The sequence below is a fragment of the Vicugna pacos genome, chromosome 11, assembly GCF_048564905.1.
Source record: "Vicugna pacos chromosome 11, VicPac4, whole genome shotgun sequence".
Lineage (NCBI taxonomy): Eukaryota > Metazoa > Chordata > Mammalia > Artiodactyla > Camelidae > Vicugna > Vicugna pacos.
This window is the reverse complement of record NC_132997.1, coordinates 33,290,042-33,316,667: the sequence shown is the minus strand read 5'-3', so window position 1 is coordinate 33,316,667 and position 26,626 is coordinate 33,290,042. Positions and strand designations below refer to the sequence as shown.

At 52.3% G+C, this 26,626-nt stretch overlaps 1 long non-coding RNA gene and 1 pseudogene across 1 annotated transcript; both read left to right on the top strand.

The window, feature by feature from the left end:
* The first annotated feature begins 270 nt into the window (after nt 1-270).
* LOC140699742 (uncharacterized) lies at nt 271-2,370 on the top strand. The gene is made up of 3 exons (XR_012077991.1): nt 271-344; nt 1,309-1,449; nt 2,287-2,370. It is a non-coding gene; the product is annotated as an uncharacterized lncRNA (long non-coding RNA).
* A 2,421-nt stretch (nt 2,371-4,791) lies between these two features.
* Nucleotides 4,792-26,626, top strand: part of LOC116279527 (hemicentin-2-like) — a 32,667-nt pseudogene continuing 10,832 nt past the window's right edge.

Genomic DNA, 26,626 nt, shown 5'->3' with positions numbered 1-26,626 from the left:
ATGGTGGGCCTGCAGGATGTCCCCCTCCCCATGTCAGCCCCTTAGTGCCTCCTGTATTCCTGTTCCTGCAGAACCCCCACCACAGTTGGTCCCTGTCCCCAGTGTGACCATGTGCCCAGGAGAGACCACCATCCTGTCCTGCCGGGTCCTGGGCGAGGCCCCCTACAACCTGACATGGGTCCGGGACTGGCAAGTCCTGTCAGCCTCAATGGGCAGAGTCACACAGCTGGCCAACCTGTCCTTGGAGGTCAGTGACATCATCCCCAGTGACGCCGGGCAGTACCAGTGCATGGCCAGCTAATCCAACGGGATCACGAGGGTGTCTGTCTGGCTCCTGGTGTGAGGTGAGGTTGCTGCCCTCCCAATTCAACACTGCGTAGTGTTTTCCCATCAAGTCCATCAAGGCATCCTTCTGCCCAGCCATCACCTCTGGCAGGCAACATCAGCCCTTCCAGTGTTTCCTGAACCTTCAGAGAAAGCATTCTGTAGCCTTCCAGCCTAAATATAGTGGTTCTCACAGTTGGGAAGTTCACCCTCATATCTAACCTAAGTACCTACTGCTGTAGGCCAAGCCAATTTCATTGGCTGTCCTTTTCCTGTGCCACTGAGCAACTCCATTGTCCACCCCTCCCAACATGTAGGACAGAGAAGAAACACTAGAAATTTCCAAAAGCCCAGAGATCAGATGTGCTTGGCAGGGGCTGGGCAGCACTGACCAGATGAGGGTAGAGGAGGCAGTGGGAGGAGCACACGTCTTGAAGTGTTAGTGCCTGGACATAGCCTCAGTTCTACCCAGGATTAGATAGATCCTCCTCTTTCGGGTGCTATTTCCCGAAGTGCAAGAGTGAGTGTGGTGGAACAAGATAGGTGAGTTGGCCCGGGAGGCCTGTTTGAGCCTGAAAGTCTGCTGTACTGTAAGATTTCTGAGGGCCAGGATAAACCTAAGTTTGCAGCCCATAATTAGGCAGGCCTTGGGGTCTACTCAGGGCCCCTGCCCTGGCATCTCAACAGCTCTTTAAGCCTCTTCAAGGTGCCCAGGCCAGGGCAGAAATCCAGGGAGCTCAAGTCTCCCGCTTGGGGGTGTTGGCAAATCGGGGTCCCTGTGGGGTCTGGGGATGTGTCTGAGCAGCTGTCTGGTCAACCCCAGGTCCCAAGGAAGCTGTTCCCAGGGATGCAGGCCCCTCAGAGCTTCCTTTGTCTCTGCCGTCTGTGGCTGCAGGGAGGTGAAGAGGGCCCAGGGCTGGGTACCTGGTACAGCACGACTCCTCTGACAGCCTCTTCTCCCCTTGTCCTCTCTTTAAACCACAGGGGTCCCCCAGGTCAGCATCCACACCGGTCCCAGCGCTTCTCCCAGGGTATGGAGGTGAGGGTCAGCTGCTCAGCCTTTGGGTACGTGGCACCCCACATCTCCTGGAGTCATGAGGGTCGCGTCCTGCAAGAGGACAGCAGGTGAGAGGCCTGGGACTTGGAGCTCTGGGACTGGGAACAAGTGGTCAAGAACAAGGTCAAGGTCAAGGTCAAGGACTCCCAGGGACCCCTCTGAGCCTCAGTCTTCTTAACTGAGAATGGAGGAGTAGCATGTGCCCTGCCTTCTTCCTGGATGACATGAGACTCAAGTGAGATCACTTTGGCAACATAACGATGCCTCAGGATGGGCCCAGGCATTAGGAGCTACAGCTCCAGAATCCCACAGACCTGTGCTTGAATCCTGCCTCTGCCATTCAGGCTGTGTGACCCTGGGCAAGTCACCTTACCTCTCTGAGCCCCACAAATGAAAAAAGACCACATAAGTAAAATGCTGACCACACAGCCCAGCACAGAGAAAGCAGCCAGTGTAGAGCGGTGTCACTAGTGATCTTGTTAATTAATTTGTTAATTAACATAAATGACTGGAGCAACCACACGTGACCCAATATAACCGGCCCCTTGCTGTTGAGCTCGTTTCATGACATGACTCCAGAGTCTGTGTGGATGCCCATGGAACCATGATTATTCAGGGAGTGGCCCCAAAGGATGCTGGGAATTTCAGCTGCAAGGCTGCTAATGAGGTTGGCACAGACGTGGAGACAGTCCCCCTCTACTCTACATGTATGCAGGTGAGGGCATCTGCAGGAGAGGCATCTCCAGCCCTCTCTCCGTCCCTGTGGTCCACAATACTTATCGAGCATCTACTGTGTGGGAGGCACTGGGGATATGGCAGTGAACACATGGTCCCTGTCCAGATGGAGGGTAGTGTGATGGAGTGATGTGCAGGTGGGGCAAGGGGGAAATGGCTGTTACCCACAGGACCAGCCTGCACAAGGATGTGACCCTCGACACAGACATGAATGGGAACAGCATTCCAGGCAGAGGGACCAGGCGGAGCAAAGGCCCTCAGGTGGGAATGAGTGTGGGTGTAAAGGGGCTGCAAGGAGGCTGGCTGGGTGGGGGTGGGGTGTGGAGGGGAATTTTAGAACTTTGTAGAATTTCAGCTTTTATCTCAAGTTCAATGAGGGACTACAGGGTGGGGGTTGGCCCCAGGAGTAACTGTTGTTTTGAAAAAACGGCCAAAGTTACATCATTCAGGGGTGACTGTCCCGGGTTCTGGAAGTGGGGTGTGGGGTGCGGAGGAGGCAGGTGCTCACCATCCTGTCCCCACCGCCCCTCCCCTAGCTGCGGAAAGCTGCATTCTCACTCCAGGGAGTCTGTGGGCTGGTCCCTAATTCTCCATCTGCTCCCCACACAGAGCCGCCATCCATCTCAGTCGTAAATGCTGTGGTGCTCGCTACTGTCGGGGAGGAGGCTGTGCTGGCATGTGAGGCCATCTGGTATCAAGGTACGTTAGGTGGGAGAATGGCCCGCAGAACGGTCCCCCTAGGGCCCCAGAGGATGGGGGCAGGATGGTCACTAGGGGCACTCTGAATGGAATGTCTGGGGAGAGGGAGCCATTTCCAGCAACCCCACTCAGCACTAGCCCAGCCCAGTGTCCACAGAGCTGATGCAGGCTGGCACTGTAGTTAGGTGCAGGATTTAGAATAGACCCAGATTTGAATTCTGGCTCCCCTGGGTATCCTTGGGCGAGTGACTTGGCATCTCTGAACCTGCTTCCTTAGCTGAAAAATGGGGAAGATCAAAGATGGGTTGGTTGTGTCCATATGTGGATTAAATGAGTCCATATGTGTCAATTGTTTAGAAGAGGCCTGGCTTACAGGCTGGGCTCGCTGTTCTTAGTGACGGTGATGGTGATGGTGATGATGTGATTATCTGAGAAACAGGAATAGTGGTAATAGGGCTGGTGTGAGGCTTTTCTGAGTTAATGGGTGTAGAGGGTTTTCTCTGATCTGCGGTTTGAGTCACAGACGCTGTTCCTGGGCCCACACCAATGGATGTGGGTCCTGGGGCTGCAGCCGCAGACTTTCTAGAAGCAGAACGCTGGGCTCTGCCTCCATCATCAGCCCCCTCCCATGTGCAGACACTGGTCACCAGCTGGTGGTGGCAGAGGCCTTGCGACTCCTTGTTCAGGGCTCCTGTCACTCTGTGCTGTGGCTGAGAGCTCCTCCGGCCTGGCTGGGGAGCCCCTTTTTGAAGGGGAATTTCTCAAAGGAATGTTATTCAGCCTTAAGAAAGAATGAAATTCAAGTTGTACAACAATGTGAATAGAGTTACCACTGAATCGAATACTTTAAAATGGTTTGGATAATGAATTGTATGTTTTTTTTACCATCTTTTTTTTTTAGTTGAGAAAAAGAGATGAAATTTTATTACAACGTGGATGAACGTTGAAAACACTATACTAAGTGAAATTAGCCAGGCGCAGGGAGACAAAGATTATATGATTCCACTTGTAGGCGTGGACTCTTACATGGGTGACAGCTGGAATATGCAGATTTATAGAGACAGAAAGGAGAATGGTGGTTGCCAGGGGCTGAAGGAGTGGAAAATGGGGAGTTGGTATTTAACAAGCCAAGTTTCAGTTTGAGAAAATGAAAAAATTTTGTGGATGAATGATGGTGATGGTTGCACAACAATGTGAAGGTACTTAATGCCACTGAATTGGACACTCAGAATGCTTAAAAGGTAAAAATTTTGTGTTTATGTATGTTTTACCACAATTTAAAAAATATAAATTGTAAAAAGGGGTCAGAATCAGGGTAGTCCCTCAGGCCTCAGGAGTTTGGGGGTGGGGTAGGGGTAGGGGGATAAGGCAGGGACAGAGGGACAGCAGGCAGGAGAAATGAGGGAAAGGCCCTCAGAGAGGCAGCCATAGGGGTTGGTCATCTCAGTGACCCTGAGCCCCTCCCAAAGCTGATCCAAGCCTCACCTTGCACCTGGGCAAAGGGTGCGGGGACCTGGTAGGGAAGCCCAGGCAAAGAGTTCTTGGGTGATATACCTGTCACATGTTGGGGGACAGGCTGAGACTCACTTCTGGTCAACAGTGGGGCTCGGGGAACTGGACCCAGGGGTGCTGACTTAAACATTTTTTTAATTATGATAAAATATACATAATATTCTCCATCTTAACAATTTTTAGGTGTACAGTTCAGTAGCACTGGGAATATTTGCAGTGTCATACAACCCCCCCATCTGTCTCTAGAACTCTTCATTTAGCAAAACTGAAAATCTGTACCTGTTAAACAATAGGGGTCCTGACTTTTGTGGGGAACCTTTCCCTCACACTCACCCCTCCAAGGTTCCAGCCTTGTGAAGTTGCAGGAGGGCAGGGTCAGGAAGGCAGCCTGATTCCCTGGCCTTCCACGGCAACCATGGGTACCTGCCTGATGCTTTCTCTTCATTGGTCCAGAGGGTGTTGAAATGATTCTGGCCCCTGAGGCCCCTAGCTCTGGGATGCTGCAGATCCTGGCGGCTCAGGAGAGGAACGCTGGCATCTATGCCTGCCGAGCTGTCGATGAGTTGGGCGACACCTTGGCGGATGTCTGGCTGGAAGTTGGACTTGAGTGTACACCTTGTCCCCACCTGCCACCCCTCCCTACCACCTGCCCTACCCCTGAGCAGGGAAGAGAGAACGTAGCCACGTAGCCTGCCAGTGGGGAATCTGCATCATATAGATACAGAGTATGTGGGACAGGGGCTTCAGAGGGAGATGGCATATGCGTTCCCTCTTGCTGGGTAACAAATTGCCCCCCCAAACTTTGTGGCTTAAAGCAATAAGCATTTCTTATCTCACAGTTCTGGAGGGTTAGGATTCTTGGAGTGGCTTAGCTGGCTGGTTCTGGCCTCAGGGCCTCTCTTGGGATGGCCATTAATACATTGGACAGGACTTTGATCATTTGAAGGCTCAACCAGGGCTGGAAGATCCACTATAAGTTCACTCATGTGGCTGTTGGCAGCAGGCCTCCATTCCTTACCCATATGGGCTTCTCCAGAAGGTTTCTTGTGACATGGATTTTCCCAGAGGGAGTGAGTCGAGAGAGATAGAGATGGAGAGGATCCAAGATGGAAGCAATAGTCTTTATAACCAGTCATGGTCTTGGAAGTGACATACCATCACTCCTACCATATTCTCTTGGTCACACAGACCAACCCTGGTACAAGGTGGGTGGGAGGGACCACTCAAGTGTGTGAATACCAGGAGGCAAGTGTCACTGGGGCCATTTGGAGGCTGCCTACCACAGAAACAGTTTGGTTCAACTTGAGCATGGTCATCCCCAAGACCTGAGGTCCAGTCTTGTCTCCATCACTTACCATCTATGGGCTTTGGTGAAGTCATTGACCCTCTGTTTCCTCATCTGTAAAATGGAGCTGACCACATTACTTCTTTTACTGGGTTGTTGTGAGGGTTCAGTGAAATCAGGCATTAAATGCTTAGCACAGGATTTGGCCCATCATGAGTGCTTAATAAATGGAGAAGCAGTTACCCCCTTTTTACAGACGAGGAGGAGGCTGGAGTCTTCTGTGGCTGTACATGGACTTGGCTGTGATTGTCATGATGTCTAAGCTCCAGGCCTAGATCCTGGGCACTGGGATCTGCTGAGATCTGCTCAGAAGCTGTGGGCATGGCTCCTTGGCATGCTGAACCAGAGCGGATTGGGCTCTGAGGGTTGGCTGTGGCCACAATGGGAGAGACAGGTGTTAGAAATTCTGGGCAAGTGCAGAGAATGGACAATGTTGTTAACTGGGCTGGGTGGGATGTCCAAGGGGCTCCCCACAGAGGCTCAATCAGGAGGGTCTGGCCCTGGGGGATATGGTGCCATCTCAGGGTTGGGATCCTCTCAACCTTGGGGTACCCTTAGCCTTCATTCATCTCCATCATTTATTCCTCTGACACATGGTCACCAAGTGGCCAGGCCCTGTACCCAGTGCCCAGTCCTGGGTTCAATCCCTGATACCTCCATTAAAAATTTTTAAAAAAAGAAAAGAAAAGAGATGGTAAATAGACAATTAGAATATTCAGTGTATCGAGCATTTAGAAGTAGCATTCTCGGGGCCTGTGGGTGGCTTCTTTGTCTCTGGCAACACTGGAGGCCAGGAAGGCTTCTTGGAGGAGGTGATATCTAAGCTGAGCCTAGAAGCAGTCAGGTGATGAGCTGGGAAACAGTGTTTCAGGCAAAGGGAACAGCATGTGCATACCTCCCCATGGGAAGGGAAGCAAGGTAGCAAGTGGGACATAGAGACGGTGGGAAGAGGGGAGGCCGAGGTGGCTGCCCTGCTGTGGGTCACCCCCAGCCTCGGGTTAGGGAGCCTGGTGGAGTTTGGGCTTTGTTCTGTGGGGGCAGTGAGAGGTTTTAAGGAAAGTGTGCTCAGACTTTCCATTTCTAGAGTGTACTGTGTGGCTGGGCTCTCGGGTGGGTGGGGTGGGTGTGGAAAATCATGTTTACATAATAATAAAAGTAGAAGTAAGACTTCCCATGAAATCTGTCACATGCCAGGGCCAGCGCTAAGCACATTTCATGTACCAACTTGAAATCCTCCTCACAGCCCTTTGAGATGGGCTCTATCATTATCCCCTCTATAGATGGTGGAAACGAGGCACAGAGAGTTTAAGTGCCTTGCCCAAGGTCACACAGCTGGCAAGCAGCAGAGCTGAGATTTGAACCCATAGTCGAGGCCTTTAGCCCCTGGACTTGATCCTGATGCTCCCAGCAGGTGAGCTTGGATGTTGCTTCCCCACTGTGAGCCTCGGGCTCCTCACCTGCATGTGTTCCTGGATGTTGTGTGAGTGAGAGATCGCAAAGACCTGGGACACGGCGGGCTGCCAAATGCCACTGTGGTTGTGATTAGTCAGTGGGTCCTGGGTCAGCGGAGAGGGGGCTCTAGGGAGGGCTGCTCTTGGCATCGTTACAAGTGTCATCCTTTGCTGAATATCTCATTTCTTTCTAGCAAAGCCTTATTTCTTTGGGGCCCAGGCTGACGTGCCTGCCTCGTCCTGTGCCTTCCACCTGCCAGCCATTGGTCTTGCGGCCCTTTCCCCCAGCAGAGGGAGGAGGTAGCTGGATCCTAGAAGCAGGTTTCTGGGGTCACTGGGCCACTGGTGGCCTCTGGCCTTCAGGTCAGGGACAAGGTGGATCGTGGCCTAACAGCTGTGTGTCTGGGGTGAGCTGGCCTGGCAACGGTGGTGGGAAATTGAATTTCCCACCCATCTGCTTGGCAGCTGTGGTGCAGCCTTCCTGGCCAGGTTGGCAGAGCCTGCCAGAGCTGGGAATGGGTGGGCACTGTGCCCACTTCCTGCTGTTAAGCTGGGAACCCATTTCCTGGTGGCATTTGGGGCACAGAAAGGAGGGCAGCCCTCTTCTGCACTGCCAGCCAGGGCCTGTGTTCGGGGCTGCCCTACAAGGTGCTTTGGCATTCCCTCTGGACCTGGCGTTTGACAGAGAAGAGTCCTGGATCGATGTCCAGGTCCTGCTGCTTGTTTGGCCAATTTATTTACCTTTCTGAGCCTCATTTTCCTCATCTGTGAAATGGGGATGTTTATAGTGGAGGCTTGCTCATAAAGCCCTCCAGAGGTTTAATGAGATAATGTGCTTCACTCCAGGCTTGAATGGGCAGGGCTGACAAGGACCCGGTGAGGTGGGGTGATTTGTCACATGCCTGGTGACCAGGCTCCGATGCGGGCCCCCCTCCCCTAGTTTGGTGGCCTTTCTATTTTACTTTACAATTACCCTGAGCTCAGATCCCTTTGCCCTGCTGGAGTTCTCTCCAAGTGGGTGTTCATGCAGCCCTGTTTCTCTCCTCTGATTCTAATCTCTGCTTCCTATTCCCAACCGTGAAGCCCCTGCTTGCTGTGTGGATGAGCAGGTGGGCAAGGGGTGTGCTTTTGTGGGATCAACACCTTCTGGCCAGCCTGGGGCAGTGGGAGAGAAACAGGGTCTGGCTCTGTGGCAGGTATGGCCAGTATCCGGGCGGCTTCTCCATCAGGCCCCAGAGGCCAGGCCCAGAGTCCGTGACACTTTCAGGGCCCCTGGATGGTGTTCTGGTTTGAATTTCTTTTGACATCAGAAGAAGAAAGTGAAGAATATTAAATAGATAAAAATGAATCCAGCCTGGATTGGGTTTGTCTTTATAAACAATCATAAAATATAATTTAAAAAAATTTTTTTCGGGAGAAAGAGGCCCGTGAAAGTCACGCTGCAGTTCTGGCCAGGGGGCTGTGGCTCCAGCTGGATCTTTCTATGAGGGAAGAAGGGGGATGCCAAGGCCATCCACCAGCCTTGTCTCATTCACAGACACCCTGGCATTCTGTGTAAGTGCAGGGCAGAGCCTGAGGCCGGCCTCTCCCGTGGCCCACCCTGCCCATCTGTCCAGTCTTTGGGCCTGAGCCCAGCCCCCTTCCTCCTGGCCAAACTAAGTCAAGGCTGATTGCAGTGCTCCTTCCCAAGCAGGGTCAGGGCTCTGAGTCACAGGAACTGGGGGGCTGGCAGAGGAGATGGGGGCTGCAGGGTCTCCAGACAATGATAAAGAGCCCTGGAGCTTTAAAGCATTGGAACCAGGGTAAAAGTAGTTACCTCATTCTGGATAGGGAAACTGAAGCACAGAATGGTAAAGGGGTTCACCCGGGTTCCCCAGTGGGGCCGAGACAGCATGGGGGCCCTGCCTAGGCTTCAGGCCTTCAGGCCAGTGTCCCTTGCCCTGGACGCCAAGTCAGAGGAGGGGAAGTCGTCACTTCTGTCAAGGTGTTGCGAACCTAGAATCGGTGGGCACCTTTCCCTCTAGAAAATCCCTGGGAGCTGGGGGTGTGGCCCCATCTGCTGGATGTTGTTATTGTAGTCTCGGCTCCTCTGAAGTCGGGGAAGGAGGGGTGGGGGTTGCAGGGACAGGCTGAGGCAGCCCTCAAGGTGGGCAGACCCTCCAGTCCTGCCCTGTCCTGGGCTGTTGGCTGGCATACTTCAGGGGGGCTGTTCTCTCTTCCTGGGTGTTCCAGGGCCCCCTCACAGAGCTGCCTCCCCACTGGCACATGGTAGCTGTCAGCTGATGAGACCTGGAGCTCCCTAGGGAGCCCAGCATCTTCTGTAGTCAAGAAGTTGCATGAGAGAGTCCATGGGTGCAGGGCATTCGCAGCTCCTGCCCTAGAGACCTGCCCAAAGCCACGGCAGAAAGGGCCATCCCTGGGGAAATCTGATGGCGGTAGAGCCAGCTACCTCACAGTCCCTCCCTTCAGAGGGTCACCTGGGAGTCTGTGAGGAGGGGGCTTGGAGCCTGAAAGCAGAGGTGGCTGAGCCTGGAGGATGAGGCCCTGGAAGGAGCCCGGGGTGGAAGCCCCACCCCGCCACGTGCTGCAGGATCAGGACTGGCCCCGCCCCTCCCTTGGGCCTCAGTCTCCCATCTGCACAGTGAGGGGACCAGAGGACCTTCAGCTCTGCCGTACAGGGTTCTGGGGTCCTGGCTTATTTAGGGGGCTCCAATGAGGAACAGGGGGATGGCTGCACGGGAGACCGAGTCACCGTTTTCTGGACAGGATGTGACACTAGATTTAGTTGCTTTGGGATTCACTTCTGGAGAAGACAGAAGAGGTACCAAGTTGTCCCTGAGTAATAGGGGGAAGGCAGGGTTGTGGTGGCTGAGAGCCTGGACCTTAGCAGCAGCCAGACCTGGGCTTTGATCCCAATTCTGCCATTGACTTCAGTCTGCGTTTCAGGCTGGTTCCTTAATCTCTCTGGTCCTCAGTTTCCTCATCTGTAAAATGGGGTTGTGATACCCATTTCATAAGTTTACTGAGAACACGAATGAAATCATGTTTCTAAAAGCACCATCACCATAGCTGTCAGTAGGCATTCCAGATGCTCCCCTTTGTACATGTTATTCACTTATTATTACGAGTCAGCTGTTGCTTCTCAGAGGTAAGGGCAGGGCTGGGAGGGGAACAGGGAAGAGAGCATGCTCTGCAATATCCCACAGTCGGAACACAAAGCTGGGCTGTTTGGCTAAGGACAGAGGGGGTCAAGAAGTAGCCTGAGAGAGACAGTGGAGGGAGGCCTGCCTGGAGGAGGGAGCTTTGAGCTGAGCCCTGCAGGGAACTGGGCAGAGTACAGAAGGCAGGCTCTGGGGGTACCTGTCCTTGGAGATGAGCCTCAGCTCTGCCTGGGAGGCCCGGGGAAGGGGAGGGGGAACAGCAAAGCCATGCCCCCAGGGCCAGGGCTCTGCAGGACCAGTAACCCCAGCTGAAGCACCTGAATCAGAGGCTTTCTTGAATTCTGAGCTGCGGCAGCTTCCAGGCCCCAGTGAGAAAGGACAGTGGTGTGCGGGTGGTGTCTGAGGTTGGGCCCAAGACTGTCTTCCTCCTTCGCAGTGATTTTCCAAGTTGTGTCTATGTCTCCCTGGAACTTCCCTACTGCTTGAAGCCAGGAGGGGAATTTGATGTCATGATTTGGATGGATAGGGGAGATTTCTGGAAAGAGATTGCAAGAAGAAAGAGGCGGAGGGTTTTCCATGGTGCTGGATGCAATGTGTTAAAAACAGGTCGAGGGACCTTCCAGGTCATGGGTCTGGGGACAGGGACCTGAGGACAGTGCCCAGAAGCTGCAGGGCACAGGGCTTGGACCTGTCTGGAGTTGGACCTGCTTCTGGCCCGCAGAAAGGGGGAAAGGATCATGAGTTTCTGTTTTGGGAAAGAACTTATTTCCACTCCCTGATTATTAAAGTAAGAGAATGCTTAGAAAAAATTTTGGAAGAAACACTACAATCTGTTAACCGTGGCTACCTTGTATGAAGGGCATGGGATTTGGGGCGTGTGGGACAGAAATTAAGGAAATAAACCCTTGTGTGTTGCTTGAACATTTTTTTCTAACTCAGGTGCGCAGGGCGGCCTGGCTGATATCCGTCATCCCGGTGTAAGGATGCTCTTTTCACTCTCAAGTGTCCCACTGGGACCATAAATATAAGTTCAAGTTATTTATCAGCCTGTTTTGATTTTGTGGTAGAGATTTATATGCTTATTATACAATGTTCAGCAAGCAGAGAAAGATGTACTTAAACAAAGATGTTCTAGAATCTCCCCAGAAGTTGGCTTTTTGGGGTCATGGAAATGGTTCCCGGAGTCCAGGGCACCAGTGAGAGGAAGCTCCTGTGGCCCAGGAGGAGGGCGGCAGTGGGGGAGCTCGGAGGCGCTGGGGCTCCAGAGGTGGGCTTCCGGGAGGTGTCGCCGCTGGGAGCAGGCGTGCTGCTTCCCTGCACGTCTGGGCAAAGCGAGGACCTCGAGACCCCATGCAGGGTGGGAGGTGCGTGGGCAGCTTCATCCCACCAAAGGCCACTCCCTCTGCCTCATTGTCCCCATGCGCTCTCCAGGGGTGGGCCCTGCCAAGTTCAGGAGCCCTGGAGATGGGTCAGCCCCAGGTTCACAAGGGTGAGGCTGGAAGAGAAGGAACCTTCCAGAAATGGGAGGGGAGGCAGTCCTCAGAACAGTGGTATGGGGGCTGTGTGCGTCCAGCCACTGGGGTGTGGCTGACCGGTCACCTCCCTGCAGATGCACCCAGCTGAAGGAGCTGCCCCGGGATGTCACAATGAAACTAGGGAGGAGTGCCCTCCTAGCGTGCTGGGCCACCGGCTGCTGCCCCAGTCACCTGGCGCCATGGAGACGGCCAGCCACTGGGGCCCAGGCGGGGCAGCAGGACTGGGCAGCCTGATTCAGGAGTGCTGTTTTTTGAAAATAAGAGACTGGGGCTGAGGGATGGTGGACAGGGAGACAAAATGGCTTCCAACACCCTCAGCCCCCAAGCTGGGTGGCCGGGAGTAGGACCTTGACTGCCAGGTCTGGCCTTGGGTCAGGCTGATGCAGGGTCACATTTTGGCTGGGGGACTAGTCACGCCATCCCAGTCATGCTAGTGATGATGACAGTACCTACCACCTGGGCTTAACAACAGGCCACCTGAAGAAATCGTTGGGGAATGAATGCACGTAAATCTCTGAGCACAGTTCCTGACACAGAGTAAGCGTCCCTCGTCATCACCATCACCAGCTCGTCACCATCACTGCTGCTACTGTTACTTCCTACGTGCCGGGCCCAATGCTGAGCTCTGTATTTGCACCACCTGTTGACCCCTCCAATCACGCTACAAGGTGCAGGTTTTGATAAATGATCCCCATTCTACACATGAGCAAACTGAGGCCTTCTAACCCTTCCAAGGCCCAGCTGTATCCCCCATCTGTTTCCTCCCCGCCGTCCCAGCCCTCTTACCTCTGCAGGGCCAGGCTGTGCCCAGGGCTCTGTCTGCACCTGGGGAGCTGGAGCCTGTGGGGGCTGGAGCCATGGTCTGCTCTGACAGTCAGGCCTGCCTCTTTCCTGCCCCGCAGGTGTGGTCCCTGAAGACCAGGCCCTGTACGTCTGTGATGCTCAAAATGTCTTTGGGAAGGTGCAGGCAGAAGCCTGCCTCATCGTGACTGGACACGGTTCACTGGTGGGTCTGGAGAGGAGGATTTGGTGGGGAGGCTGGGCACCCCTGGGGTGGCCCCCATGCTTGCCTGTCCTTTGGGACAGGTGTGTCCATAGCCAGGTTCTCTAAGAGGAGTATCTGGACCCCTACTTCCTGGGCAGTGTGCCTCAAGAAGTGTGCCCTTTGACCCTATAGGATCCCCAACCCTGATGATTCCACTGGGGTGAGGGGCCTCTGTCCCCTGAATGACCACCCACAGGAATCCAGTATGTCTGACACTGTCTCCTCTCCCCACAGACCCCCCACAGATCGCCAGCAGCACCTCCACCGTCCGGGTGCTGGAGAGGCAGCCTGTGTGCCTGCCCTGCATCATCCTGGCTGGGAGGCCCCACCCCGAGAGGTGCTGGCTCAAGGCCGGCCGGTGAGTGCTGGGCTCCCGGTGCCCAGGTGGAGGCGCTGTCACCTTCACGCCTTAGCCTCCGCTCTGTGGTTCCCCTGTTTTGTTCTGTCTTGGTTTTTATTTATTTACTTTTTAATGAAGTATAGTTGATTTACAATGTGTTGATTTCTGCTGTACAGCATGGTGATTCACTTACACATATGTTCCCTTTCAGATTCTTTGTCATTCTAGGCCATTACGAGGTATTGGGCATAGTTTCCAGTGCTGTACAGTGGGACCTTGTGGTGTATGTATTTTATGTAGCGGTTCCCCTGTTTTGGAATGTCCTCTTCCTTCCTCCCTCTTTCCTGCCTCTTTCCAGAGCCCTCTCTGATAATGCGCTGATGGAACCCTTCAACCTGTAGGGTCCTTGGCCGGAGGACCTTGTGCTTCATTAGTGCTGTCGCTGAGCAGCAGCCGTTTTGTGGGGGCACAGACACAACAAATTTGTCACCCCCACTCTGATGGTTCCAGGGCAGAGACAGGACCTGTGCAGCTTAACATTTGGCGTGGCTGCCTGGCACGCTGCTGGGTACACAGTGGCTGCTTCGACCCTTCCCATCAATTTGATTTTCTTTATTATCCTCTGTTTCCCCTCTCTTGTTCACTCTTTCTTTGTTGCTCCCTTTTCTTCAGTGCTTATGGCCTGTCCTCGGACATATTGGGGTCTTTGCCCTGGAGGCTGTAAAGAGGTGCCCTCACCCCAGCAGACGGCAGACACTAGACATGCAGGGAGGCAGTGACTCTGTGGCATCTTTCTATTCCCTCTGCCCTGGTCCTAGCCCCGTTTTCCCAGCCCTGATGCAGTGCAGACAGGGTCCAGTTCTCGGAGCGTACAGGCTTGGAGACTGATCGTGCCTATGACACCCTCTGCAGTCTGTATAATTAGATGTGACCCCGAGGAGGACCCTGCCTGGGCGTGTGGGCTGGGACAGTGAGACACCTGCCTGGGTATAGTCCAGCGGGCCTCATCCATACCAGGACGGGGAGTAGCCAGAGACGCAGAGCCTGTTTTGGCTCAGTGGGGACACTGGGTGGACCCGTGCGTGCCCAGCTGCCAAGCGCAAGGAGCAGAAACGCTCTCAAGCTCGCTGAGCCTCAGAGGGTCCGGTACCAAGACAGCCAGGGGAATATCCTGGACCCTGAGGGCAGAATGTGCAACGAAGTTCATGGGACAGGGACAGGGAGGCCCAAAGCCGGCTTAGGCCTGGTGGAAAGTTTTGGGCCCCTCATCAAGAATGGACTGGCTGGACTTCTTTACAGAAGTTGCCTCATGCCCCATTCTGGACCAGCACTCCCCGCCCCACCCTGGTCCTGATGGGGACACACTGGGGCAGCCACCAGGATGCTTCTCTCTCTGGGACCACTTCTGATGTGGCCACACCTCTGCTCTGCTCCGCGTGGTTCTGTTCACTCCCCACAGACACGGATGGGTTGTCCCTTCTCTCTGTGGCCTCAGTGTGGAAGGGCCTCGGAGCTCCAGCCCCTACTCAGTAAAAGCTCTGGCCCCAACTCTGGACTTCCAGAAGAGGCTCCCTCTGCCCCCTTGGGTCAGATGCCTTGCCCTGGTCCAGCTGGCCATGGGAGAGTGGGGTCAAGGGTTTGCCAGCGGTCAGGCCCACCTGGCCCTGAGGGTCTCTGGGGGTGGACAAGTCTCAGGGAAGTGGTGGGAGCTGAGTAGTTGTGACATCCACCCCGCTACCTTCTCTGAACCCCTGGCCTCTCAGTCCAGGCTGCCCCCTACTGGCCTGCAGGCAGTGAGCTTTCTGGAGGGCTCTCTCTTAGCCGGTTCTGAGTGGGGCCCTTGAAACAAGCTGGTGGTTCCTCATCTTACCAGCTCCCACCTGGCAGCCAGCATTCCGTCCGAGCAGATGGCAGCCTTAACCTTGACCAAGCACTGTTGGAGGACGCAGGGAGGTATGTGGTCACCAACACGGCAGGCTCTCAGCATAGCGACATGGACCTGGTTGTCCAGGGTGAGTCCTGGGATAGTGGTGGTGGGAGGGGAGGGGACAGGTTGGGATGGGGTAAGACCCCTGGGGGGAACTTGATCTTGAACACCTTTGTTTTTAAAAATTGCCCAAATACTGCATATTCACTGTAGGATATTTAGAGGTTGGAGAAGAAAAAAAAAAAGATAAACCTCCTATACCAGTAGCTACAAAGAACCAGATAATTTTACATTTCGGTGTGTATCTTTTATACTTTCTACACACATGAGCTTGCAAGGGTAAACATACATACACGGTATGTATGTAATGCATATACATTATATATATTCTTTATGTACATTGCATATAAATTATTTTTACATGGTATACTTTATAAAAATTATATATAAATTCTTTGTATGTACATACATACAAATACTTAAAAACCGACTGGAACCACGTAATATTACTGTCTTGCAACCTGAGTGTTTCTTGCAACCATATATTATAACTGTTTTCTGTTAATAATAAAGCATCATTTAAGGCTGCACTGTCCCCTGTTTGGATGAGCCAGGACTATCTAACCTGTCCCCTCATGTCCAGTTTCTCACCAGCGTGAACACCTGGGCTGAAGGTCCTTGTGTTCCACCTTTGCCCCCGTGATCAGTTCTTCCCTTAGGATAAACTGTTGTTGTGGACTTGAGTTTTAACTCACAGAGACTGCACATTTTTAGGGCTTTTCGTGTATTTTGCCCAGTTACTCTCCCACCTACAGTGTTGGAGGGTCCCTGTTTCCCTTTGCCCACCCACCAGGTACCACCGTTCTTTTTAACAGAAGACAAGAAGTTTAAACTAAGCTCAGTTATGTTTTGTCATTTATCTTGGATGTTAGTATCCTCTGTTTGTTTGTGTCCTTTGCTTTATTAACCCCCCGAGGGATGAGCAGGAAGAGCTCATCGTTCCCCATTTGGTAGAGCAAAACCGAGGTTCAGAAGGAGGCTGGGTTGAGAATCCAGCCGTCCTGCCTCCTCATAAATCCAATTAATAACAGTGATTGAAGGTCGGCTGTGTGTCACGTGCCAGACCTCTGAGAGCTTCTGTGTGTGTTTCACTTAATGTTCTGTTGCTCCAAGAGGTGGGTTTCAAAGACTGGCATGTTCTGAAGTTAAGGAAGCTAAGGCTCATAGAGGCAGGGCAACTCACCACATCACAGGATGAGGGAAGTATGCCTCTGCAGACAGCATCACCCACTAACTCCCCACCGCGCAGAGGTGGCCGGCCATCAAGCTCTCTTGGCTCATTTCATTTCCGTCCAACAAATACTTATCGACTTGCTGGCTTTGGCCACCTGGGAGAATCTGGGAGGGCATTTCCCTCCCTAAAGGATCGGAGTATTACTGTCAGAGCCCCTGGCTTCTGGCTCTCCCTCCTGAATTTTCCATGCCAGTTCCCCCTACCCCGCTCCTCTTAGAGATCCCAACCCCTCCCCACCTCCTGTTTTAATGCCTGCAAATCTGGATGGTGCTCAGGACGGATTTGGCATTTGTTTTCAAGTTCATTGTGTCCAATGAACACTATTTTCTGCCATTTCTCATCTGTCTCTCCCCAGAGAGTGGGCAGGGGGGAATTGGGGTCAATTTAGCTTCTTTGCTGATCAAGGAATATGGGTACCAAAAGATTAAGTGGTTTCTCCAAAGTTCCAGAGTTAAGATATGACACAGCTGGTTCCTAGACACAGGCTGCCCTTTGTCTGGGGCATTAATTTATAACAGTGATGGCTGTATTCTTCTGTTAACCCTTTTTTTTTAAATCATGGTAAAATTCACATGAATACTTAACATTTTAACCATTTTTAGGTGTACATTTCAGTGGCATAAGTAGCTTTCTCATTGTTGTGCCACCAGGATCATTTGCCCAACTCACAAGACAAGGCACTGAGACACCGAGATTTGCAGCAAAGAAAGAGTTTATTCACGAAGCAGCCAAGCAAGGAGATAGAACAGGTCCCAGATCTGCCTCCTGGAAGGCGAGGGGCTTGGGATATTTACGGGACAAAGAGGCAGGGTGGTCTCAGGCATGGGGAAAAGTGATTGCAGGTAGGGAAAAGGTGAGGTCATGGGTGTTCTGTGCAGGTGTATCTGCGTTGCTTGCTTCTTCATGGGATGCACGTTCAAAAATGGAGGTGCCTAGCTTGATCGGAGAGTGGAGTTTTTAGCCCTCTGATGTCAAAAGGTCATTCATCGGACACCCGCCCAGTTTTAGGGTCGGTGGTCCCAACCAGTCTTAGCCAGCTTAAGCTCAAACTAGACACAGCTGACTTCAACTTCCTGGAAAACAACTGGAGTAAATATCTTATTGTTTAGGCTGCATGAAGCTTGCAGGGCATGCAATTTGCAGCAAAACAATTAAGCGAGCTCGTTCAGTGAAGCCGGGCTCAAGCAGAGGGGGTTCTAACCAGCTAGAAGACAAGCTGAAGAATTTCTGTTACTTGCCAGTTTCTGTTAACCCCATGGGGCACAGTTTCAAGATGGGTTTTTTAACTCAGTGGGACACTTTTTTCACAACCAGCACCACCATCTATCTCCAGAACTTTCTCATCTTCCCAAACTGAAACTCTATGACCAGGTGCCATCCCTGATTAAGCACTAACTCCCCATTTTCCCCTCCCCCAGCCCCTGGCAACCACCATTCTACTTCTGTCTCTACGGACCTGCCTCTTCTAGTCATCTCGTATGAATGGAATCATAGTGTTTGTCCTTCTGTGTTTGATTTATGTCACTTAGCATCATATTTTCAAAGTTCATCCATGTTATAGTATGTTAGACATTTATTCCTTTTTAAGCCTGAATAATATGCCATATGTACACACCACATTCTCTTTATCCGTCATTCTTTGATGAATGGATATTTGGATTGTTTCCACCCTTTTGGCTATTGTGAATAATGCTCCTCTGAACTTTAGTTTATGAAATTGGTTTGTTTTTAAAAGTGCCACCTAGAATCCAGCCCACTGCCACTCACCATATCACTAGTGAAGGGGTTCCAGCCTCTGGTCCCCTGTGTAGCCTCAGGAGTTCCCACACCCTCATCACCTGGACCAAGGTAGGTGAACCCTGTTACCATAAAGGTAACAAGAGAGGTAGGCCCAGCACATCATGGGGAGAGGAATGATGCAAGCTGCCGCCATGGAGTGTGGGCTCTGCTGATGTCACCTGTGATCTACCGCAGGAAACCAATGCCCTGGCTTCCAGGAATCCCCACTACAATGTGAGTGAGGATGGCACCCTGGTCATCAGCCAGCCATCTGCCCAGGATGCAGGGGCCTATGTCTACACGGCCACCAATGCCGTGGGCTTCTCCAGCCAGGAGATGCGGCTTTCTGTCAACAGTGAGTGATGGCCGCTCCTGTCTTGGGAGAGGGATTTGGGAGGCGTGAGGGGCAAGGGCATGGACAATCTGACCTTACCTGCATCTTCTTTGCACCCTGTCAGTCCTACCTCCAAATTCTTCCTGTCTGAAGGGCATGTAGACGAGAGCTGTCCTCCCGCATGGCACTGTCCTCAGTAGCATGAGCATGCTCATGGTACCAAGAATGGTTCCAGCTCAGCCCTCTGTAACCAGATGGAGGGAGGCCATCACATTAACAAGCCTTGGAAAGACACAAGGCCCTACACTGGACCCCCTCCCACCCTGGCAGCCCTCTTGCCCACCCTTCTCCCTGACACTTTGTACCCAGACCCTCTGGGTTCCTTAAACTACCCATCCTGCCTCAGGGCGTGTGCACATGCAGTTCCTTCTGTTGGAATGCCATTCCCTCCTAACCTCTTGGCCCAACTGACTTCTCCATTCAGTCAGATCTCAGCTGTCTCTGGCCCCTCAGGCTGAGTCAAATTACCTTGCTGTGAACTCTCTGGAAAGTTCTCTTTAAAGCCCCCATCACAACTGTGATTAAATGATTAATTGTATATTGAGCTATTTGGAACCAGTGTTCCCCTGGGACCCGAAGCACAGGGAGATTGGGCATCATCTGGTGATTGATCCTTATTCCTGAGAATATTTGAGATAACTGAGGATGAGAAGGGAGGACAGAACCTGCCAGAATGTCCCTGGGGAAGGGAAACCAGACAGAAAGAAGCTAGAGGAGTGGAGACACTGGGGCAGGAGAACCATTCCAGGGTCATGAAAGCAAGACAAACTTCCAAGAGGGAGGATGGTCGTGGACAGGTAGGGGGAGTCTGGGGGAACCATCGGATCTGAGCCCACCCCAAGACTTACACTCCCCTGTTATAACAGAGCCCAGCCACCTTCCATACCTCCCCGAGGGCAGTACAACCTCAACTGCTTAAGGAAGCCATGCTGGTCCCCTCTGGGCCCCATCCCTGTTTCCCTACTCTGTTCACAGTCCCTGATGCTTCTGCCAACAGCCGGGCCCGGGTTCCATGTGAACAGGTCACATGACACAGACAAGCCTCTGAGGGTCATGGCCAAGGCTGGTGACGAGATGACCCTAGACTGTGAGGCCCAGGGTACCCCACCCCCATTGATCACCTGGACCAAGGACTCCCGCTCTGTGCCTCCTGTCACCGACAGGTAACCCCAATCACATGGCCTTGGGTCTGAGGATGGACAGAGCTTGGGGTTAGAGGAAACTGGCCTCAAGGTGACCAGTGACCCAGCTGGAGTGTGGGATCCTGTGGACACTCCCAGGGGGATGCAAGGGCCACTAAGGGAGCATGGATGCCCTTCAGAGGGGTGAGGCCTTCTGGAATAACATGCACTGTGCTTTATGTGGTGGCCGCGGGGTGCTGCATACAGGACCTCCTTCAATCTGCACAGCAGCCCGTGTTATCTGAGCGGAACTGAGGCTCAGCGAGGTGGTAGGTGGTGAGAGGCTCGTGGTCACTCAGCTAGAAATGAGTAACATCATGGTTGGAACAGTGTCCTGAATCCTCAGTTCAGGTGTCTGGCAGCTGGGCTTTCAAGGATCCTGGGAGTGGGCGGAGAGGAAGGAGGCTGGCTTGGGCGTCCTTCAAAGCCAGGGCGTACCCCCCACCCCAGACAGGGGTGTGGGGTGGGTTGATTCCAGACAAGGAGGCCTCAAAATTCCTGGGGCCCTTGACCTTTGAAGGGGAAGCAGGAGAGGGGATAGCTCTGGTTGGTGACATCAGTCCTGGCGAGGTCTTTGAGAAGTTCCGGACAGAGAAGATCTCAGAGCAGCCTGTGGTGTAACCCCCCACCCACCTGACCCCTGCATTTGGGGCTCTGCCTCTTGGAACATCTGTTTGGTGAGTGAGCGCTCCCAGTCCTTGAAGGTGCGCACCTGTATACAGCTGGCCTGGGGCTGTGGTGCCCCCGCCCCCAAGCCCTTTGGCGGCTCTGCAGCTCCATGTCCTGGGTGGGGGTGGGGACCAAAGAATCTGCATCTCTTCCCAGAAAGCCTGGTCCTAGTTCCTCAGCTAGGCAGCCACCAGCGAGTGCATGATTATTTTTGACTTGTTACTGAAATGGGGAACCACACTTCCCATTTGTTCACCTCTCCTTGTTGTGATGAGTTAATAGATCAGCCTGGAACCACAAATTTGTGAGAGCTGCTTTTGCAATCCTGGAGCTTTGTTCTGTTCCTCTCCCTTGCCCTCCCTACTTCTTGCTAGCTTGTGGCTTTCTCTTGAGATTTACAAGAGTCTGGGAGTTTATCTAAAAGGAGAGGGAAATATGCCTGGGGTTGAGCAGGCTGGGGTGAAGGGCTCAGACCTCGGCGTTCATCAGATCTGAGTGTGGATCCCAGCTGGTTCTGTATTAGTCGTGTGGTCTCAGGTGGCCACCGGTTGCTCTTGGCCTGTTTCTGCATCTGTAACGTGGACAGTTTAAATACTGCCCTTGAGATACAGTGATGGATGTGTGATGCTGGAAAATCATTCCCTCTGGTATCATTTTCCTGCTGCTGCTATGAACTAAAGCATCATTTCCAGCTTTTAAAAAACTATCATCATCATGTCTATCTCATTTAATTCTTACCTACTTTTTCAAATATAAAAGCTTTTGTGAGATGGAATTCACATGCTGTACAATTCTATGATTTTCGATAAATTCAGTCGTGCAGCCATCACTACCATCAATTCTAAAACATTTCCAGCCCCTTCCCCCCACCCACACACACAAAAAGTAAAAGAAAAGAACCCACACTCATTGGCAACCACACCCCAGCCCAGCCCCTGACAACCACTCCTCTGCTTTCTTTGGATTCATCTATTCTGGACATTTCATATAAATGGAATCATACACTCTGTGGCTTGTTGTGCCTGGCTCCTTTCACTTACCATGTTTTTGTGGTTCATGCTTGTTGAAGCAGGTGTCAGGACTTCATTCTTTTTTGTGGCTGAATAATATTCATTGTGTACATAGACCACCTTTGTCCATTTATTCACCAGTTAGTGGACATTGGGGTTGTTTCCACTTGTTGGTGATTGTGAATAACCTCATTGGCTTTTTAAAAAAATTTAACATTTTTAAAATTTCATTTCTTATTGAAGTATAGTTGACTTATAATGTTAGTTTCAGATGTACAGCAAAATGATTCAGTTATGCATATACATACATATATTTTCAGATTCTTTTCCATTATAACTTATTACAAGAAATTGAATATAGTTCCCTGTTCTATACAGTTGGTCCTTGTTTATCTATTTTATATATAGTAGTGTATGTCTGTTAACCCCAAACCCCTAATTTATCCCTCCCCTCCCCTTCCCCTAAGGTAACTATAGTTTGCTTTCTATGTTCATGAGTCTATTTCTGGTTTGTAAATAAAATTTGTATCTTTCTTTAGATTCCACGTATAAGTGACATCATATGATATTTGTCTTTCTCTGTCTGATTTACTTCACTTAATATGATCATCTCTAGGTCCATCCATGTTGCTGCAAATGGCATTATTTCATTCTTTTTTTACAGCTGAGTAATATTCCATTGTATATATATAGACCACATCTTTATTCAGTCATCTGTTGCTCTTTAACTTTTGATTGTATTTGAACTTCATTTGCAGGTTCTGGGTCCCTGTGGTTCTTTGGGCCTCCCTGTGGCACTCTGACACTTCCCCACACAGAACAAAACTCAGTTTTCTCCCAGACACACAGCTCCTCTTAGTCCCACAGCCATTCAGCTGGAAAATACAGAGTTTAAAAACCCATGGAAAACACACATTGAGCAGTGGTAGTGCTGGTGGCATGGCCTTGCTGTCTGTCTGTGCCTCCTCCCCGGCTTTCTCCTCCATCTCTTCTGCTCCCTCTGGATTCAGTGCTCCTTCTGCCTGGTTGAGCTGCCCCCTCTTCTGCAGTGGACCCCTCCTCTGTCCTTGGGGACGGAAGCCTGAACCTACTCCGTGGTTGCCTGGTGTCTGTTTTTCCTGATCCTGTGCTGACCTTGACCTGAGCCTCTGAGGCCTCCTCCATCTCTGTTTGGACAAAGGGTGGCCCTCTTCTCCTGCCGGCCATCCTGGAGGTGGCTGGGGTGAACGACATCATGCCCTGAGCACTGAGAGGGAAACAAGCCATGGTGTGTGGGGACCTGGGATCCTGACCTTCCGACTCCTGGGGCTGGGCCTTAACATACACACACAGACCATGTCGACATGAATACAGGTGGACAGGTGCACAGACACAGTCACAAACACGTGGGCATGCACACAGACACACCTGAGATGGAAGCGTGACAACATGTAGACACACACATATCAGGCCAGGGTCAGTCTGGACCCCACTCTCTCTGCAGATTGTAGAGAATATTCTGAACTCAGGGAGCCTTGTTCTCCTGAGTCAGAAAGTCCTAATGGAAAGAAAACATAGTAGGAGCTTCAGTCCCCATGAAACTCTCAACCACTCACCTGTGTCCACACCCCTTCCAGTGTGTTCATGCAGGTGCTTCTGTACAGTTAAAGTTAGGGCATCTTCTATTCTGCCCTCAGCACTGATTTTTTTTCCTCCATTTACCTATTTTCTAGATCCATCCTGGCCCATGTCATAGATTTGCATTTAAAGGGTAAAGAACATTCCAGGGCATTTAGTTCTCATGGTTGCTAAGATCTTCCTCTGTTTGGGGCAGATGCTCTGTTGCTAGTTTTTGGTGGTATTAAATAGGACTGTTGGAACATCTTTGCTCACATGCTTTTCTTTATCTTCTGGGTCGTTTCCTTGGGGATGTAGCCCTGAAAGGAAACGGCTGTATCCAAGGGTGGGAATGGTCACTGGGTGCTTCTTACCCTGCGGGACTGTTGTTTGTGAAAGGATCATCTGAGTTGTGAATTCAGAATTGGAGTCAGGAGGATTTACTGAGGATCTCTTGTGCTCAGCACTGTGCCAAAGCAGCCTGGGAGAGAGAAGATTCTAGCTCCAGGTGTGAGAGACATCAGGTGGCAAAAGACCTGGGGTCCCATCCCAGCCTCACCCTCAACTCCCTGCATGAACTTGAGCAAGGCCCTTCCCCTCTCTGGGCCTCAGTCTTCCCATCTGAGAAATGAAAGGGTTGGACAGGCAATGATGGCCGGAGAGTGCCTAGTGGCTCTGGTGCCATGATTCAGCCCATGATTCTGGTGCCATGGGGTGAGGTGGTTTCTAGGCAACAGTGTTTGTGGTTCTGATGTGTAGCTGGGACAGCGGCGAGTGCTCCTGGCTTCAGCTCTGGCTCCCAAGGGCAGCCAGCCAGGGTACCACATGGGGTCTAACCATTCAGGGGAGGGGAGAGGACAGTGAGAGGATGGAGCAGCCTGAGGGTGGGGCAGGGCAGTCAGCACACCCACTCCTTCTCCTGGCCCAGTGGAGGGGTGGGGGCTGCAGCTGTGTTATGATGATCCAGGAGAATAGCTGCCCCATCCCCGGGAGCCAGCAGTATGGCAGGGACCGCCTAGGGGCCCCGCATGGGGTCTCTACCTCTGTGGGTCCTCACGGCTCATGCTGATTTCTGGCTTGGTGGCTCTGAGGTCAGGTCTTTCCAGCCTATGGCCAGTAGCTCTCTTTCTGGGGAACATTTGAGTGAAATAAATTTCTGAGCCGAACATCGATGTCACCAAAGTGGTGGGGAGCTTGTTTGCAGAGTCCCAGTTCCGCCCTGACCACGGGATGGCCGTGGACGACAGGATTTCATCTCTCTCGGTCTCAATTTTCTCATCTGCAGAAGAGGGTGATGATAGTAGGACCTGCCTGCCTTGCGTGTTTGGCTGTTGGGAGTTTCAGATGAGAATGTGCGAAAGGGCTTAGCTGTGCCATGGGACACAGGAAGCGCTCAAGCATTGACAGCCATCGCTGTTAGCATCCCTGGATTTACATTACATGAGCTCCCAGGTGGTGCGTCCTCCCTCCCTGCCATACGTTGTGCTTGGCCCTTTGGTTAGTACTAGGCCCCTTTCCCTAAATTTCTCCAGCTTGGGGCTCCTGTTTGGGGCTTTCTTACAAAGGGGCTATGATGTGGGTGAGGCCCCAGCAAGGAGGTGAGGTTCAGAGAGGCCACTGGTGGATGGAGATGCCCTCCAGGCTGACTGGTGCTGGTGGCAGGGAGGGGAGGAATCCTTGCCTCAGGCTCCCACCTCAACCCAGCAGACACACACCCAGCACACGTTGACGTGCGGTGGGCATCTGTCCTGACCACGTGCTGTGGGTGAGAATCAGTTTCTGGTGGGCTTGGTGCTGCAGGGAGCGCTGTTCATTCAACAGCCACTGACCCTCCTCCCAGAAGGCTCTGCTCGCCCAGGGAGGTTGGATGTGCTCTTTAGAAATGGGGACAACAGGATGAGCACGGGACACAGCAGGAGGGACTGGGTGCAGACACACCACCCAGACTCTAAGCAGCCTGAGGACAGGGAGCATTTCCTCCACCCCAGCGGCAGCCGGGCCACCTTGAACCCCGTGGCTCTTTGTGAAATGAGTGAATGAGTGAATGAGTGAATGAATGAATGAAGGAGCATTTAGTTGAACTGGGCTCCAGGGATCTCAGAGCAGGGGAAGTTTAACCTGCCTGGATTCATCAGGGAAGGCTTGTATGGGGGCAGTGCCTGTGCTAAGGGCTGGGGACATGGCAGGAACCTGGGCACACCTGGCTCCGCCCCTCATGGAGCCATCAGACAGTGACAGGTGATTTCAGATGTGACAAATGCCCCAGTGGCTCCAGGAGCATGAAACTGAGAGCAGGGATCCAACTGGGGCAACAGGGGTGGCTTCCCTGAGCCACAGAGCAGCTGGAGAGGTGAGCCCAAGCTGGGTTGCAGCCAAGGTGCAGCCTGAGGATTTGCACTTTCTATCAGATGGCTTTTGGCCTCTCTGGGCCGGTATGTCCCCCTTGGAGCTCACGGGACCCGGGGGACCCAGAGGAGTAAGTGGACCACTCCCGAATCTCCCCCAGCACCCCCCACCATCTGCATGCCTGTGTGAACTTACAGTGAAGGCTCGAGCCCAGTGGATGTCATGAACAGGAAATTCCCCTCAAACTTCTCTGTCTTTTCATCTGGGCGCCACACAGACCATCTGGCTGCTCTCACGATGCTGGAGAGGCTGCTGCTAATGACACCACACTCACATGGCAGGAGTGCCTTCCCCACTTCCTCACACCTCTCTCCTGCCCTCCCCTCCCCTCCCCTCCAACTTCTGCAACCCCCAAACCTCGAGGAGTCTTGGGCTGTGGAGAGAGAGCGTGGCATAAGAGACAGAAGGGCTGTCCTGGAACCCCCAGGACTCCAGGTCCTGTCCCACTGGCCCCATGGGCCCATGGCGGCTGCTTTATTTTTTCCCGACATCTCATCCCAGTGGGATTTGCTCTGTGCCAGGTCTGGGCTAGGTTCTGGGGATGCAAAGGCAAATAAGACAGAAGGGAATGTGTCTTCTTCGGGCCCACAGGTGACAGGTGACACGAGCCGGCGTGGTGAGGGCTCTGCAGGCCTCAGCTTGTCCATCTGTAAGATGGGTCTCCCTTTCCATTTCCTCCTTTGGGTGTAGTGAGCAGCATTTCCTTTCTAGGAAATGACGTGTGGCTCATCACGAGAAAGACAAGATGCCTAATTTTATTGTTGAGAATTGTTTCTACTTTTGGAAGTTTCTCTCATTTTTTTTCCCCCAGAAGCTTCCCCTTCCTATCCTTTTAAGGGCTAGGTGAGGGAGGGAGCAAGGGGTTCTGTGGTCTCTAAAGTTCTTAGAAAAACTAGACAGCAAACTCTGAGATCAAGGTGTCCAGAGCTGCCTTTTCAAATATGAAGAAACTGGGGTTCAGAGACACTGACTGCCCCACCTGGAGTTGCACAGCATATAGCCAAACTGGATCTCACATCCCCAACTCTGGTGCTCAGCCTAGACCTCTTTCAGCTGACCCACGTGTCCCTGCTGGGCTAGTCAAGGTTTGAAGCAAAGTCACCGAAGGAAGGAACTGTGTCCCTTCCCCCAAGTGTCATTGAATGTGTATGTTTCAGCCTCAAGCT